Source organism: Marmota monax, unplaced genomic scaffold, assembly GCF_021218885.2.
Source record: "Marmota monax isolate L192 unplaced genomic scaffold, Marmota_monax_Labrador192_F-V1.1 WCK01_AAM20220418_F8-fsc00040, whole genome shotgun sequence".
NCBI lineage: Eukaryota > Metazoa > Chordata > Mammalia > Rodentia > Sciuridae > Marmota > Marmota monax.
The window spans coordinates 6387723-6401889 of record NW_026692782.1 but is presented as its reverse complement, the minus strand read 5'-3'; the positions used below and the strand labels follow the sequence as shown (position 1 = coordinate 6401889).

The 14167-nt window shown below is 34.9% G+C and overlaps 1 long non-coding RNA gene across 1 annotated transcript in view; it reads right to left on the bottom strand.

The window, feature by feature from the left end:
• The window catches only part of LOC124094836 (uncharacterized), a 229713-nt gene that overhangs the window by 79326 nt on the left and 136220 nt on the right, over positions 1-14167 (bottom strand). The window contains exon 2 of the long non-coding RNA XR_006852345.2: positions 4947-5003. This is a non-coding gene — a long non-coding RNA (uncharacterized LOC124094836). The remainder of the gene's footprint in view (positions 1-4946; positions 5004-14167) is intronic.

Genomic DNA, 14167 nt, shown 5'->3' with positions numbered 1-14167 from the left:
AGAAGCTTTTCAAAGGTGTTGGGCAAGAAAATATCGCAGAGCAATATGTTTTTACATTGACATGTCCTTTTAGAGGGTCACTTTTGACTTCCCTGTGGTATCCCTTAATGCTGACTTATATTTAATATTTTAATATGTTTTTCTAAAAAAGCCTGACCCTCAGGGGCTAGGAGTTTGTGCAACTTACTAAAAGATTAAAAACAAGCCATGCGTGGTGGTGCACACCTGCAATCCCTGTCACTTGGGAAGCTGAGGCAGGAGGAACACAAGTTCAAGACCCTGCCTCAAAATAAAAAGGGCTAGAGATGTAGCTCAGTGGTAGAGCACCCCTGGGATCAATCCCTGGTACCACAAAACACAGAGAGAAAGAAAGAGAAAAAGAGAAGAGAGAGATGAAGAGGGAAGAAAAGAAACAAAACAAAAATTAACATTGCAAATTGCTATCTCCTAGGTAACAGGAGTTGCAATGGTGCCCTCTTATTGAGGGTGTTCTCTCCATGTCCCTCATATCCCCACAGATGAATGCATATGACATGTGTTTAGAGGAAATTATTCTCGGCACTAAGCAGAGGCGAATGAATCTTTGTGTTCTTTATAAATGTTAAGAGCTCCCAAATATGATGGTCACTGATTCTCTTAACCAACAGTGACTTTTAAAATATTTAAATTATCTCTGGAGTTTTCTTTGTATTCTTTTTTAAAAATATTTTTAGTTGTAGATGGACACAATACCTTTATTTTGTTTATTTGGGCTTTTTTTTTTTTTAATATGGTGCTTGGGATCGAACCCAGGGCCTCATGCATGCTGCCACTGAGCCACAGCCCCAGCCCTGTTTTCTTTGTATTCTAACCACATCAGAAATATGTTAGGAAACAGAAGATTTTAAAATTATATTTAGATTTGAGATTCGTTTGTTTAAACATATGTACAAATCACCATTTTTTCTTTTTTTTTTTTTGAGATGATAGGAACTAGTATCTATTATATGCTCATAGAGTGCAAGGCAATGAACCTCGTGTTTTTTAAATATAATTTAATCATTATACTGACCAGATATTAACTTCACATTTTACTTGAAAGGAAACTGAGGTTCATAAAGTTTACAACTCATATTCATGCAACTAAGTTTAAGATTTTAAAAATCTTAGTCTTATTAATATGTAAGTATTAAAAGTGAATATATAAGTATATGTATATATAATCTTTGTCCTCAAAAAAATCTCATCATCTAAGGAAAAACAGAAAACCAAGAATCCCAGGACATTATGTTGATTGATACGTAAAATGTAGTTTAGAAGCTCACAACCCAAAATAAGAAAACAAGGATGCCCACTTAGTGAAGATGTGAAGATGAGTAGAAGTTCACCAGGTGAAGTAAGAAGGAGGTAGGAAGTTCCTTTTTCAGACTCAACCCCAGGTTCATTCTATGAAAATACCTGAATTAGTGTTGGAATTAAGAATTAAAATAAGATTAGGTGCAGATAAATAAACCAAAATGTGAGTCTTTTTAATAGGATAGACATTTGTTTTTCTGTTATAAAACAGAAAGTCAGTAAAGGATAATTCAGAAATATCAGGGCAGATCTGTGGTGTCACTGGAAACAAGATTCCTATCTTTCTGTTCCCACTGTCCAAGTTTACAACTTCAAGTCAAAGATGGTTCCTGGAAAGCCTGAAGCTCCAACCATCACATCCCCCTGTAGTTGTAAGGTAATCACTATTAGGAGGAGAAGGAAATAGGAGAAGTTCCAAAAAGTACAGCTCCTAACTAGGTCTGCACCCTCTTAGATGTCTTTTCATAAGTGCAAAGCAATAGATCCAGTCTCATCTTATTGATCAAAACAGACACGTGGCCATGCCTGGGTGCAGGAGTGGCTGAAAATGTCTTTTGCTCTGTGGTGCAAACAATTACAAAGCAGTATTCTGTTGTCCAGGAGGAAGGGAAGAGCAAGTGAATGGACTGGCAGCTTCTCCCATATTCCAAATCCCATTTCTACAAACTAGGATTGTCCTGGGTAAAAATAAGTAAATAAATAAATAATAAAAAATAATCAGTGAATGTGAGTAAGTAAAAGTTGAAGGAACAGAAACACTTCTCAAAGATCAAATGAAAATTACAACAAATAAAATTTAGGAAATGCTCATATTTTGTTTCTCTTTCAAACAATTAGAGCAACATTTAGTACGTGGAGTATATTTGGCTAAAAAAAATCTTAAAACAGGTATTATTAGTAAACAAGTGTCCCCCTTTATTATCCAATATGAGTAAATATCCATCTGAGTAAATTTGTTAATGTGAAATTAAACCATTGGTGATAACCTAAAAATAAAATTCTAACAGTTTAGATTGAGAGAGCTGCTTTGGTTAAAAAAAAGAAAGAAAGAAAGAAAGAAAGAAAGAAAGAAAAACAAAAAAAGCAACTTTCACATAAAATTGTTTTTCTTTTTCAAAGCTCTTTCAGGGTGTGTTACCTAATCACAAATTCTAAGCATTCCTTAAATCTTACATACGTACTTGATAACATCTAACTGAAAAATCCAGACCCACTAGAAAATTTCCCCAAAGGTATTTACACTTCCAAGATAGAGACCCAACTGCCAACTCATCCCATATGTTGAACTATGCCTGCATCATTAAATCTGAAGACATACGTGTGCTAAATGTGGAAATATTTAAGTTACTAATGAGGGCAGGCCTGCCTGCAAGTTGTCAAAAAACTTCTTTTCAATATTTGAAGCTCTGTGTGCAGTCTGGCTCCTGTTGTGAGGTCTGGTCATGACAACCTGGTTATTTACAGTTGGAGATGCTATCTCTCCTCAGCTCAGTCCTGCTTCCTGAAGTGAAACTTGTTACGTGATGTAAGGAACATCTGCCATAGACATGTTGGGACATGCTGGGACTCACTAAATCGCTGGCCATAAGGAACAGCAACCATAAGCATGCTTAGTGGTGTCTGGTTGCAGCTGATAAGGAGCTCTAAGGAGCACTAGCCATAGGCACACTTATCAATGGCTGGTTACAATTGATAGGGAGCACAGCTCCACGGACAGGCGCAAAGAACATGCCCTGTTGCAATTACATTATCTCACTGGACATAACCAATGGACATAGACTTTTACCGGGTGTAACCAATCACCAACATACACCACCAACTTGGAACAATATTTAAATCATTCATCCTGCCAAATCAACGAGGCTGATCTGAGGACATTAGCAAGTCTGGCCGTCTTGCTGTCTGTCCCCAGATCAACTCCACCATTTCCTGACATTCAACCATCAGCTGGAGAGAACCACCAGACAAGGACAACATCTGTTCTTTGGCTAAGAGAAGTCGTGTGGCATCGGAGGTATTTTGGGGCTTGTGGTTGCCCTAGGATTGTGTGATGTGCTTATAGTGTTTAATTTGTGTTCACTGAATGCTAGTTGGGGTGTTCCCACACACCCAACACTTTTTTCATTAATTGTTTATATTTGATGATTGGTGTGATCCAATATATGCTTGCATTTAAAGACAATACACTTCCGAGTAATTATTAATAGCACCAGTCAAAAAGGTGACCTCCAAGTTAAATTTCTGGAACATTTTTATTTTTGATCACAGATACTTATTGGTTTTCTATTGTTGGGTAAAAAATTTACCAGAAACATAACTGTTTAAAGCAATACCAATTTAAAAGCCCACTTTTTAATAGGTCACAGGTTACACATGACTGAATTCTATATTCAAGGTATCTCAAGATTTAAATTAAGGTATCAATTGGATTAAATTTGCATTGAAGGCTCTGAAAAAAATCTATTTCCATTTTTCTTTTTTTTTAACCAGGGATCGAACCCAGAGGCACTTAACCATTGAGCCACATCCCCAGTCGTTTTTATTTCTTATTTTGAGACAGGGCCTTGCTATGTTGCTGAGGCTGGCTTTGAAATTGCAATCCTCCTGCCTCAGCCTCCTGAGACACTGGAATTACAGGTCCCAATTCATTCTTGCTGTTTGAAGAATTCAGTTCATTGCAGTGGTAGGTCTGAGGTACCAATTTCCTTTCTGGCTTTCCACCAGGGGCCACTCTCAGTTCCTCCAGGCCATTCTCAATTCTGTGCCATAAGATTCCCTCCATCTTTAAACCTACAATGGTGGGTCAAATGTTTCTTGCACTTCTGATTTCTAACTTTCTTTCTTTGACCAGCTGGAGAAAACTACTTTTAAAGTGCTCATGTGATTAGGTCAGGCCACCGGCACTACCTCCCTACTTCAAGTTTAACTGGGAGAGGTAAGATAACCTTATCATGGAGTAAAATCCATCATGTTCACACTTCCAGAGATTAATTAGGACACGCACACCAGTGGAGTGGAAAATTTTGAGGGGTATTTTAGAATTCTGCTACCACAGTATACCTTCTGAATTGAGAGAGAAAGTGACAGGGCAGAGAATGGTCAATATCTGTTGGGATTATAACTCTACACTGACGGCAAATTTTTTAGGGTTTCTTTTCCCCTACTACTGAAGTGCCTATTTCCCATGTTAAGCAAATATCCATCCTTTACTCTTTCTGATTCCTCTGAATAAAAATGAAGTTTAAATGCCCTGCAAAGACTGAATGAGATTTGCCTGAAATATGTTGCCTTGGGACTAATAAAGGAGTCTAACTTCACAGGGACATTATCAGGTGCATTCAGAACACTGGAAATAAAGAAATGATCCTTGAAGTAGAGACTTCTATGCCCAGTGCACCAGGAGTTGTGGAGTTGTGGCTCAGTGGTACAGCACTTGCCTAGTATATGTGAGACACTGGGTTCAATTCTCAGCACCGCATATAAATAAATGAATAAAATAAAGGAAGGTCCATCAACATCTAAAAAGAAATTTTCAAAAGATTACCAAAAAAAAAGGAGACTGAGCTGTTTGCTACATATTTCCAAGCAGGACCCAAAGAGAAGTTACATACCTGATTATTGGATAAATGTCATCCCTTGTCATCCTCAGATGGCACCATAGGAGAAGCCTGCAAAATGGGCAAAAGAAATACTTCTGTTTTTATGTCCCCTAAATCAACCATCAGAGCTCTGAGATTAGGATTCCATCATGATGTCATTCCCTCCATGAGCCTTCATTTCTGATCCTTTGTTATTTTGATTCATTACCCATGTTTCCAAACATACACATCTATAAATTTCTAAACTGGATAAACATATTATGGGACCACTGATAAAAATCTATCACAGCTCAAGACAAAAATTAACTTTAGGCATGATAGTAAAAGAGAAATAAAATATTGATTCAGATGGAGGTGGATCACCTTTATAATAGAAGTTCTTGAAAGAGAAAACAGATACTATAGAGGAGAGAAAATTACCAAAGAACTAATACAAGAACATTTTCCATAATGAAAGGATGTAAGTTTCCAGATGAATGGTCTCACCAAGGGCTCAAAACAATGTTTGGGGAATAAAAAAGATGCACAGGGACATTATCAGGTGCATTCAGAACACTGGGAATAAAGAAATGATACTTGAAGTAGAGAAAGCAAGAGGGATAGATAGAAAGAGATCAGATTCAAAGGGTTTGAATAGAATCAGGAATCAGAATGGCACCTCTAAGTGTTTATCTGCAGTGCTAGCATCGTTAATTTATGGAAGATAATGCCCTCAAAGTTCTGAGGAAAAAATTATATCCAACCTAGACTTCTATTCCCAGTGCACCAGGATTAATATATAAGGATGATTTCTACACCATTTTTTGGTACAGCAAGACCCCAGACACAACCTAAATACCTACTCTTAGAGATGAAAAAAAAATGATACACTTTATAACCTTCTGACCATTTAAAACAATTAATTCAATAAATTTTATTGATAAATGGAATTAGTCTATGTGTACTGATCTGAAAAGAACTACAGTATACATTAGGTTTTTTTTTATGTACACACATATGTAAACAATATAGATAAAATAACCAGAAAGAAAATCTTCTGTGTGCTTATTGTGACTGCCTTTGGGGGATAGTACCTAGAAGTTTAGCTTTTACTTTTTATTCAGTACAGTTCTATAATAATCAGTATTTTCCTTAAGATGTACAAATTGTTTTTAAAAGATGTGCAGCATATACTTCATTTCTTTGTAGTGACAGCACCATCTAGTGGTCAGTGTTAACTTATCTTTTAAGATATTTTTATTTTAAAATGATGTGATATTTAATATTTTAATACTAAAAAAAAAAAAAAAGCCACCACAGCACAGGAAGAAAATATTTTAATGTGGCATTTAGAATAGTAAACCATCATAACTATTTAAGAAAGTTCATGTCTTAGAAGAATCTCCATAATATAGTAAATATAAAAATTAAAATGCAGAAAAATTTGTGTAACAATCTATCACTTTGCTAAAAAAATGCATAGTATTTTATATAAAATTGATTACATATGCATAAAGTATCTCTAGAAGGATACACACAAAAACTAGAGACATTGGTTGTATTTAGTAACTATAAGGCTAAAAATGAGAACCAGAATTTATGCTGTGTACCTTTCAAATTGTTAATTTCATTAATATAAAATGCAAATTAAAATAAAATTTATGGGGGCTGGGGTTGTGGCTCAGCAGTAGAGTGCTCGCCTAGCACGTTCGAGGTCCTGGATTCAATCCTCAGCACCAAATAAATAAATAAATAAATAAAGGTATTAAAAAAATATATACAGTTTATATGTAAGGAAAATTTTCTCCATGCTGCTTTCAGATTCTGAGGTTATAAATGCTTTCTTATTTTTTACATGTATTATTTATACCACATGTGAAAGTAGAATTTTCCTTGAAATAAAACTCAGAAGGACACAGAACCAAAATTATCTCTTTAGGGTTCAAGTTTAGAAGTTGTCTCAAACACCCTGAAAAAAAATATAAAGTTCTCTACTCAAAAATAATAATAATAATAATAATAATAATTGTTTTCACCCTATACCCTCACTCTAGTTTAAGAGGTCCAAGCATTCTGGGTTCCCAAATTGAAGTCCAAAGCATGTCACTCCAAAAGATTGCTCACTGTTAAAAGAAACAAGTACAAACCCCTAGAGTAGACACAATACATTATCAAGAACAACTGGTGTCAGACCAACTCTATTTCCTAGATTCAACTTGGAGTAATCAACAAAATAGCATAACTGGCTGCCAGCAAGTCCTTGATAGTGTCCTCAGGATGATGTGCAATTAAATAGAAAAGATTAAGTGGATGATAATGTCCATAGAAGGATAAATAGCCATTAAGTAACATAACCAGAGTGTTGATTAATAGATTTAAATCAGATTATAGATTTCTAGGGTTATCTTCAGCCCATGTTTTTCAAGAGGTCTACCAGTAACTTAGAGAAAACAATGTGCTTATCAAGTTTGTGAAAGACACAAAACTGGGGGAAGTAGCATACACATTAATGACAGAGTCAGATGGACCTGATATTGTGCAAAAATTAATAAAATGCACTAGGGGAAAAACAATGAAAGTACCTTCATTTATTTTCAAAGAAACTATTTTCAACAGTAGAGAATAGAAAAGGTCTGGTTTACCTTCCCCAGGTGCAAAGTAGACTTGGGAATACTAATTCATTGTATAAATTTATTTTATAACTAGATTACATAACATATAACATTAAAATTCTGTTTTACAATGTATTTCCTGTTTAAGGAAGGAACACTGTCCAGAATGAAGAGGCAATATTCCTGCCCTGTGGTGTGATGAAGGGAACCCCTGTGGACACTGTACATTCCTCTGTACACTGCACTTCCTGGATGCACACTTAGCAAACTAGCAAGTTTTTAAACAAAAGACGCGGAGTTTTAGGGGATCTGATTTTATCACATAAGCAAAAGCAAATAAAATAATTAGCATACTCAAATCTCAGAACAGCACAGCTGTCTTAAGATATTCCAATCGCTCTCAGGTAGAAGAAAGAATAAAGTGTTCTATGAACCTCAAAGTTTGAAAATACCTTTCGGGCAGAAATTTCAGGGCAATGAAATTTACTTTAATGTAAGTTGGGCTTTTCTAATAGTCAGAACTCCCCAAATATGGAATAGATTACCTCAAAAACTAGTATATTCCCTATACTTAAAAACTTAATCAAAAGGAGGCAACTTCTAGGTGGAAATATGCAGGGCACATCTTATGGCACTGGCTAGAACTTCCAGTATGATGTTAAAGTAGTTGAAGTGGATAGTGTTGCTCTGCAGAGATAACATTCAATCTTTCATCTTCAAGTATGGTGTTAACTCTAGGGTTCTAGCCCTTCGTCAGATTGAAGAAGACCCACTCTATTTCTAATTTGTTAGGGATTTTTTATCATTGGAGTACTGTTGAGAAGGCTGATGTAAGAATCCTACAGAACCATACAGTTCTGTGACCAACATGGACTGTGAGAGAGCTATTAGTTTCCCTATCTCAACTTCTCTTGCTTTTTCAGACATCCATGTGATACTTCTGGTACTGTGGGGAAGATGGCAGACTTTTATACCTTCCAGATTTTACAAACTGGAGAGCTTTACAAAATCCACATAATTATATCTCAGGGTGTTATGTGCATTTTTTAAAATTTTGATTGTAAACCTTTTTTTTTTTAACTTAAGACCAAAGGTTTAGGTTTAGTTTGTAAAATCTGGATAATATAAAGACTTTAAAGAATGACAAAAGTTAGACATCAGTGCTCCAACAAATGTTCAGGTTTTCAAAATCAAATTCATCCTCAGCCCTCACCCTTTTCATCCTTGTTAATTCTCCTCCTCCTTTTTTCTTTTCCCAGCTGAACTTGAAATGGAAACTAAACTGTCTAAAAGGTAGCACTGGATCCTTTTTGAAGTATATTTTCTACTGATTAAGTTCTTAGTAAAAAATCAAATTCTCAGGGGCTGTGGGTATATATGCTTAGCATGCGGGAGGCCCTGGGTTCGATCCCCAGAAACAAAACAAAAAACAAAAAAAGACAATGTTAAACTTCAATTTTCTCTGAACTGTGGAAAGATAGGGTCTTCCAAAAAAGTGTGCCCCAGAGAGGGAAGGTTAATGTCACATTAATCCCTAATATGCCTAGAGACCATAAGGTATGGTATCAGGATTCGAGCTTCATATGAACACATCTGATTCTCTCCCATAACAGTTTTGAACTGATTGAAATCACACATGGAGAAAATAAGCTTCCCAGTGTGGTGATATCCCATCTTAGCCGCCCATCCTCTAGGCTTCACCATCCCCCACGTCTTCAATATCCAAGCTGCGGATTTTGCACACAAACTTGGTGCTATTTGACAACATGATCCTAACTCGACTTTTCTGACACCTACCATTTCAACTTTGTCCATGATTTCCTACTCATATGCTGGCTAGGCCACCCACATCATTTCTCTTAAAACCTATAAGCAGTACACACCAACTCAAATGCAACTCTCCAGAGCAAGCAACATCACAACTGAAATGAGGTACCACTCTCCTTCAGTTTGGGATTAAATCACACGTAGGAGTACAGCAGCAGTTGCTAAGCTTTTTACCAAATATGAACATCAGTATGGGCAGGAAAGGAAAAAGCCCAGTATGAACATATGAGCCCAATATGAGCAGGATAAGTGCTAAAACAGAAAAATGAACAAAAGGATATAAATGCCTGAAATATACAGACATCAGATGGGAGAGGAAATTTTTAAATGGAGAATCTATTAAATAAAATTATAACCAAGCATAGTGGCATACACCTGTCATCCCAGCTACTTAGGAGACTGGAGGCAGCAGGATCTTAAGTCTGAGGCCAGCCTCAGCAACTTTGTAAGACCCTGTGTCAAAATTAAAAAATAAATAAATAAAAAGGATGGGAGGTGTAATTCAATGGTAAAGCTCCTCTGGGTTCAGCCCCCCAGTACTTAAAAAAAAGAATATATAAAATGTGACTCATATGCACATAAATTATACATATACACACCTACCTATGGTAAGAAGCCTAGATGAACACCCTTCAAATATATTAATGGATGTCAGAGCAAAAGAACTAAAATATTAAGGGGGAAAAAATGACTATTAGATGATGAAAGGTCTAGGTGTAATGATCATAGTGCCATATGCCAGCCATGTGCATGAATGGAGAAGTTGACTATAAGAGAAATCATGAGAAAAGTCTTGAATTTGAAGAAAAACAGAGGAATCCAAGATGGCATCAGGTTTTGACTTCAAGTGAGAGACTTAGGAAAGTCTAAAGCAGTGTTACTCAATAAAAACATAAGGCACATATGTAATTATAAATTTTCTAATAGTCACATTTTAAAAAGCAAGAACAGTAAAATTAATTTTAATGTATTTAATTTAATCCCATATACCAAAATATCATCATTTCAACCTATAACTCCATGTATTTCACACTCAATTTTGACTAGCTATTTTCCAACATGTGACTGTAACTATTATATTGGACAGGACAGAAAGATTAAATTTGAGAAAAAATACCATGCTTTAAAAATAATAAGTTTAAGAAGCCAAAAGAGCTTCTATATAAAACTATTCAGCAAATTGTTAGAGCTAAAGAATCAAAGTGCAGAGAAATGCTCGGCGCAGAGAAATGCTCGGCATTAGATGTGGACATGTGGACAGTCCATTGCTTGAAACAACACAGCCATGAAAGAAGGTGAGAAGGAATGGTAAGCACAATTTGCCAGAGAATGTACTTCACAACCTCAGTTGCTCCAAATGCTTATTTTTTATGACTAATTAATCATAGCATTTTCATATATTTAAAGATGAGAGGGCTCATGCTATGTGCAAAACTATTCAACCTACAAAGAATATGTAGGGCACACATGAATTTAGCAACCCTTCTACCAATCTCCTCCATTCAAAAGGTGTCAGTTTGGGAACACTTATATATTGCTAAAGTCTTTCCAGATTGTTGCTCTTAGTCCTTGATGAATTAATTAACACTTTTAAGATAAAAATAATGAATAAGAGGAAAGTAAAGAAGTGAGATCTCCTCATTGCCAGAGTAAACAGCAAAAGAAAACAGTTAAGGGCTAGAGTTTTGGCTTAGTGATAGAGTGCTCACCTAGCATATGCGGGGCCCTGGGTTCAATCCTCAGCACCACATAAAAATAAGTAAATAAATAAAGGTATTGTGTCCAACTACAACTAAAAAATACATTTTAAAAAAAAAACTTTTTAGAAAGGACAGTTAAAGACAACAATAAAAACCAAGACAGAAGTTGGCAACCACCTATAAAGTTCCAAGGTAAACAGGGTTAGGAAAGTTAATTGTTTGCCAAACTTTCATCTAGTCAGCTTGGCTGTTATCATTAAAGTTAAAGAATGCTGTAGAAATTGACCTGTGTTCAGACACGTCACTGCTATGAACCACCTGTTGAATCTCATGTGTGTGTGAGCCAAGGAACAATGTTTGCTTGCCCCAGGCTGTATATATTGTGGTATTTACAGATAGGTGTGTGATAGAAAAAAGTAAACAATTTCATTCATACAGTTTCCTGTTTCCTTCTTGATTCTTCACAAGGAAATGGCTTTTTTCTTTCTTTTTTTTTCCTCTCTTTTTTTATTCTTTACAGATTCCCCCTTGGGAAAAAAAAATCTGATTAAAAACTCCAGCTAGGAGATTAGAAAGCTTTGGTTGGTGAACTGGCACCAGGAAGTGCCTTCATTTTCGAGACCTGGTAGAGTTCGATGAAAACGTTTTTTAACAGACACAGACTGTCCAGTCCTAACCAGGACACTGAAGACTCTGTTTGAATCAGGTTTACAGGTTTCTTCCTAGCCACTCTCAGAGACAGGAATGCTTCTGGTAAGTTTCTATAAAATCCCCATATTTTCTTTACCTTAAAATGAAACTTTCCTTTTTTATTTAGTTCATATTGACTAGTAACATAATATATCATTGCCAAAGATGTGAAATTCCACTTACTGTTATTTCCTGGAGATATTTTTTAACTGTAAAAAAAATTATGGCTAAAAGATGGGAGGGAAATACTCTGTAGAAGAACTCCTCAGAATGTTTTTCTTCTTCTTTGCTATGTTTGGTTTATTTGTCCTAGTTTTTCCCCCCAAGTTAAAAGATAAGTATTTTCATTTAATTCACAGGTAGAATTAAACAAATTAAATTATCATTTAGTTCTCATACTTTCCTAATATAAAAATATGGTACCATATTTTAGAAAAAGTAAGAAGTAACTTTAAGAGAACTACTTCTGAGAGACATAAATAATGATTTACTTATTTTTAATTTAGGATTAAAATCAGATATATCAGATATATAATAACATTTCCTCCTAAATATTTATGTTGCCTTTATATTACAAAAAAATCTTAATAACTAATCTGTGGTTGCGATTATTTTTTCTAGATATTGAACCCAGAAATCTGAGGTAACTTGCCTCAAAAATTTGCCTCAAACTGAATCAAATTGACGTTGTTGACTTGTCTATTGTGTCAAGTATAAAAAATAAATATAAAAAATGTCCTCTTTGAGGACAGAGCATAGCAACTGCATCCTCAACAAAATAAAAACATACTCTTTGGAATGCAATATTTAATAATTGCGCACACACACACACACACACAAATGCTGTTTTTCATATCTAAAGACCTACCCAAGAGTAGGTCTCGGACTTTAGTAGCAAAGCCTTTTGTTCCACACTTTATTATGAAAATTGTTCAAACACAAAGAAAAATTGGAATAATCACACCATGAACACCCTGATACTTACCATGTTGCTTCTACAATTAACATTATATTGGCTCCTTCACATACTATCTAATATCCAACCATCTATTTGTTTATTAATTCTTCTCCTTTATTTCTGTGGTTCATTTCAAAGTTGCAGACCTTAGTAAACTTGACCTCTAAACATTTAGGAAAGAATATTAGTCACTAAATTTCAATACTTGTTTAACTTTTTCCTTAAAATTCACATCTAAATGAAATGCCAAATCTTTAATGTACCATTTGATGGGTTTTGATGAAAGCATACACCCATGCAATTCAAACTCCTGTGAGGATATAGAATACCACCACCACTCTAAATTTTAAAAGTTCCTTCATTTGCCTACCCAGTCAGTCACTGCTCCCTTCCAATCAAGGGACAAACTCTTTTTTATGCAGATGTATGCATGCATAATATTTTTAAGTCTCATTCATGTTGTGTATATCAATGTCATTCCTTTTTAAAATTTTTTTAGTGCATTATGTAATTCCTTTGTTATTGTTGGATAGTATTCCATTATATGGTCATGTAACCCTTTGTGTATACATTCTCTTATTGATGGACACCTGAGCCTTGCTTAGCTTGAGGCTATTATGAATAAGCCTGTTATGAACATATGTAAGTCTTTCTCTGGACATATGTTTCCTGACTTTTGTGTAAATACCTAGGAATAGAATCGCTGGGTCATAATGTAGTTATAATTTCAATCTTTTCAGACATTGCTAAGGCACTTTCCCAAGGAATCATATCATTTTAACAACCTCGTCAACTTCATATGAGAATTTCAAATATTTCCAATCCTTGACAATTTGGGAGTTTTAATTTAAATCTTTGGGCTGGGAATGTAGCTCAGTGGAGAGCACATGTCTACAATATACTAGTCCCCAGATTCATCTCCAGCAAAGGAAAATACATAAATATATAAAATGTATATACTTTTCATTTATATATTTGTTTTCACACATATATATATATATATGAAAACATAAATATATAAATATATACTTAAGTATATATATATATACTTAGACATATTCTGGTGGTTGGGTAATTCTCACTCATTATGGTTTTATTTGCATTTACCTGATGATGAATATTCAGCACTTTCCTACAGGGTCTTTAGTCATTTTTGTCTCTTCCTTTCTAAATGTCTATTTAAATATTTCACCCATTTTGTAAAACCTTGATTGTCTTTTTATAATTGACTTGGGGGAATTTTTGTGAGTATTTATTGTAAATTAAAAGTCCATTGCCAAAAAAACACACATTTTGCAAATATTCTCCATCAGTCTGAGGTTTGCCTATTCATTTTCTTAATTGCTAATTTGGATGAATACTAGTTTTAAATTTGATGGCATCTAATTGCCAATTTGTAGAGTTATTAATTTCTGAGATCTAAAACATTCTTTTGTACCTGAATATAGCAAAAATACTCTCCTGTTT